The 4,480-nt window shown below is 49.8% G+C and overlaps 1 pseudogene; it reads right to left on the bottom strand.

The window, feature by feature from the left end:
• Positions 1–2,863: 2,863 nt before the first annotated feature.
• On the bottom strand, positions 2,864–4,203 carry LOC142440220 (small ribosomal subunit protein uS11-like; annotated as a pseudogene).
• Between the last annotated feature and the right edge of the window lie 277 nt (positions 4,204–4,480).

Raw genomic sequence — 4,480 nt, 5'->3', positions numbered from 1 at the left:
TAGGTGGGGAGCATCACATGGCTGGACCCTGCAGGAGCGAGTGGCGTTTGGGTTTATGGCAGTGAACCGCTGGGCTATAAAACGCCCTTACTGTTGGGTCTCCAGCAGGAAAAAATTATTTTGTTATGATGACTCCGAAGCTCTCCAGTATGAACCCATTTTTCACTGCTACGGAAGCCATTTGTTTTATAACCATGCCTGAGACAGGGCCAGCCAGGCTCAGCACATGTGCTCCCGCCTGCTTGCCAGGATATGGACCTTTGTTTTTCTTCTCCCTCTTGAAAAAATAATGTGGGAAAGGCACTTAACACAGTCCCTGGTATCTAGTCAGCACTCTGTAGACATGCACTGTCTATCCCTACTTGTGTTTTATTAACTGCAAGCGTATATGAAGGCACTTTGCGGTAAGCAGCCTCTGATCCTTGTTGGAATGAGGCGAGGGAGGAAGGGAAGTTCTAGGAGGCTGGAGCACATTTGAATCCAGTGCTTGAATGGAGGGAGTGGTGGCTCCAGGGGAGGTGGCCCCTCTATACTGGGCACCCAGCATTCACTAGGTGGTGCCTGCCTGAGCCAGACTCTGAGACAAAGCCCCTGTTGGAAGCGTGGAAGGGATTCCGTGGGGTAAGCATCTGCAATAAAGCAAAGAACAGCTACCGTTGTCTCAACTCGGACTCATGGGAATCATGGTAGAGACCTCCTGAGCACCTGGTTTACAGCAGGCTCTGGACGACAGGGGAAGTCCGGAATCCATTTGCAGTGTTCTCCCTTGTGGCCTAAGCCTCCACGCCACTCACCTTTAAGTCGGCATGAGAATAGTCTTGCTCTCAGGCAAGTGGATTGCCTCTACCCTTCTCCAGCCAGTTCAGGGAGGGACAGTCTTCCGTTGGGGCTTGTCTGGGTGTGATTTAAGGGAGACCTCAATGCTGTTGGTTGAAGAGTTGGGAGGCGCTCCCAATCTTGTAAGCTCTTCTGTCTAACTTAACGTATGGGTTCCTACCTCTGCAGTCCTAAGACCTGTAACTATGAGGAGTGGATCCATCACCAATGATAATTTGTGACAGTCTCCTTGGTCCTCCCATGTCCTTTGTAAAGTACTATATCTCTCAACAAATCTCTTTGACGCCATTATGACCTCACGTGAAAGGTCTCCATCTTCTGGATGATCTGTCTTTGTCTTGTCTTTGCCCCATTTAAAATGTAATAAACATTTTCCTTCAGTTATATTTAAGATTGGGGCCTTTTATGTCCCCTAAAATAGAACGTAGGTCCCCTCTCTCACCAGGTCTCTAGATCTTTCCTGTCACCCGTTAGTCTTCGGACGGAGACAGAGGGAACTAGGACCAGGTCCCAGAGTTGCCATTACCTCCAGGGGAGCCTAGAGCAGGTTCTTTTAAGCATGGAGTTTCGGTTTGCCCGTCTACAGATTGGTGTGTGTATTTCTCAGAGGTTCAGGTCAGGTCGAATACAGCCAACCAGTTGCCATCTCAGCCCTGAGTGTGTAGAGGAGGACTGTGCTCTGTGTGGCTTTCCGTGGCTGTGTCTTCAGAGGTAGACCATTAGGCTTATTTTCTGAGGCACTGTGAATAAAGTCAAGCTGATACCCTTTTGGTTAGGAGTCAAGAGCTTTAACTGGTTGTACTACCTGCGGACTTCTACTGCGAAATGCCTTCTCTCTTTTTAAACTACACGATGATCTCGGGTGATAGGATTTGCTTTCCACCTTTTACTAAGTAGAGAAACTAGGGCTGTCTGTGGATGGGCAATTCACTAACTCAACCAAGGAGTACAGCTAGACTGGATGATCCCAGGCCTGTGTGATGCTACAGACTGAATTTTCCCACTCTCAAATCCATCTCAGGGCCTCAGGACATTTCTAGGAGCCTGCCTGGGTTTTTAAGCTAGCAAAGTTTCACCGTGGCATCCCCAGCTGCCACTTATTTCCTGCTGTCCGTTCCCCACTTTCAGGCCGCTCTGGGTCAGGCCTCTGACTTCTCTGCCTTAGCTGGTCAGGCCTCTCGTCTGTAACCTAACCTGCAATCCTAGCATAACCTAGTCAAAGTAACATATCTGCTGTCAGGGGTGCTTAAATATTTCATGGTGGCCTGGATCACAGAGGACAGATCACTCTGCTTTGGGGGTAGGAGAGGCAGCTAATGGATCAGCCGCAGGCACCAGATGTCCAGGAGCTGAGGATAGATGGCGCATTGGAAGAGGCCAGCGGATGATGGATAATTCCAGCTGGACTTAGAAGAGAAAGCTGCTTAAGTATTTTCACAACCCTTGTATCAGTGCTTAGAATCTCTGGGTGGTTCAAACAGTGAACACTTCTTACTAAAAGGTTGTTGGTTCAAATCCACCTAATAGCACCTTGAAAAACAACGTCTGGTGATTGACTTCTGAAAAATCAGCCACTGGAAACCTCATGGAGCACAGATCTTTAACACAAGGGGACACATGGGGTCTCCATGGCAACTGTTGTTGCTAACTGCCATCAAGCTGATTCTGACTCCTAACGACCCTGTGTACAAGAAAATGGAACACTGCCTGCTCCTGCTCCATCCTTACAATTGTTATTTTTAAACCCACTGTTGCAGCTGTGGTGTCAGTCCAGCTGTCAAGGGTGTTCCTCTTTTTCATTGTCCGTCTATTTTGCCACGCATGACGGCCTGTTCCAGGGACGGGTCTCTCCTGCCAACATGTCCAGAATAAGTGAGACCATCTCACCATCCTCACTTCTAAGAAGCCTTCTGGCTGTGCTTCCTTCAAGAAGATGTGTTTGTTTTTTTCTGCATTATTCGCTAGTACCCCCCTTTTTTTTTTACTCGAAGGTAATTTATTGACAAAATAATTTGAGGAGTCCCGTTCACAGCCAGCGACCGCGGCGACCCCCCTTCCTGCGAGTGCTGTCAGAGGGGATGCGGGTGACATCCTCAATCGGCCCGATGTTCATCCCTGAGCGGGCAAGGGCTAGGAGCGCAGACTGGGCCCCAGGGCCAGGGGTCTTGGTCCGGTTTCCTCCCGTGGCTCGGAGTTTGATGTGTAGGGCCGTGATGCCCAGCTCCTTGCACCTCTGGGCCACATCTTGGGCAGCCAACATGGCGGCGTAGGGCGACGATTCATCTCCATCAGCCTTCATCTTCATCCCACCCGTCACTCGACAGATGGTTTCCTTGCCAGAGAGGTCAGTGACATGGACAAAAGTATCACTGAAGGAGGCAAAAATGTGGCAGACACCAAAGACATTCTCTCCTTCATCACCTGAGGGCCGAGGCGATGACCTGCTCTTCCTTCTTTGCCTTCCCCTTGCGAGGCGCCACGTCTGCGCGTCTCCTCTAGACTCCGCCACCGGAAAGAGAGGCTGGGGGCAGGCGGGGCAACGGGTCACTTCCGCGCCCCCGGAAGTGTTACATCTGAGGTTACCGGAGTCCCGGAAGACACTGCCCTTTAGCGTTTCTAAAGGGAGTGAGATTCGCGCTCCAGGAAAGACACTTGACCAGTGGGTCAGGGGAAAGAAGTCTGGCTGAGAGGCGTCTTCTCACTGCAGTACCCTACTTTTAAAGTGTTGATTCTTCTTCCATCTGCTCTGTTCACAGCTCAATTTTCACATGCATAGGAGGTAATGGAAAATACCAAGCTTTGGGTCAAGCTCACTTTAGTCCTCAAAGTAACATCCTTGCTTTTCAACACTTTAGACAGGCCTCGGACAGTAGGTTTACCCGGTGCAATGCATGGTTTGATCTCTTGACTGTTGCTTCCACAAGCAACTGGTTAGTACTGCAAGTCCTTGCCTCATCTTTCTTGAAGCGCGCACGCGCACGCACACGCACACACACTCAGAAAGAGGCAAGATGGAAGATGGGTATGTGGAGGCTCCCAGATCAAAAGGGCTACTTCTAGATCCCCTTATGGGCAGTGACAATTCTTGGGTATGGTCACAGTTCCCTAGCCTCCCTCTAAAGACTAACAGGTGGTAGAAACATCTTGGAACCTGGGGAAGAAGGGATCTGGGTTCTCATTCCACTTTCTCCACATTGAGCCTGTGGCTGGATCACTTTTGCCAACTGAGCCTCTGTTTCCTTCGTTTGAGGACTTCTTGGGCTCTGCAGAGCCATGGCCAACTTGAATTTCTGTCTCCAGAGCAGACTTGGTAGGAATAATGGCGGAGAAGGCTGGGAGATCCAGCAGAGGGACAAAAAAGGCCATTCTAACGCTGTGACCAGATCTTGACCTGGAGAACTTACTCGCTGATTCTGAGCAGGGAAGTGAATTGCAACCCCAAAAGCTACTTATTTGTCCTTTTTTGTTGTTTTTTTAGGAAGTTCATCTATAAAGAGAGAATGCTGGTCATCAGGGAAACACGGGGGAGGTTATGTGACTAGGAAGTCAGGTGCTGCCCAGGAACCTGAAGATGGAGAGAAGGATTCTGAAAGGCAGTGCACAGCAAGGGGGGAAGGCTTTGAGTTTGAAATGCAAGATCCCC

This window comes from Tenrec ecaudatus, chromosome 2 (assembly GCF_050624435.1).
Source record: "Tenrec ecaudatus isolate mTenEca1 chromosome 2, mTenEca1.hap1, whole genome shotgun sequence".
Taxonomy (NCBI): domain Eukaryota; kingdom Metazoa; phylum Chordata; class Mammalia; order Afrosoricida; family Tenrecidae; genus Tenrec; species Tenrec ecaudatus.
The sequence above is the reverse complement of the archived record's forward strand: the minus strand, read 5'-3'. Positions and strand labels throughout refer to the sequence as shown.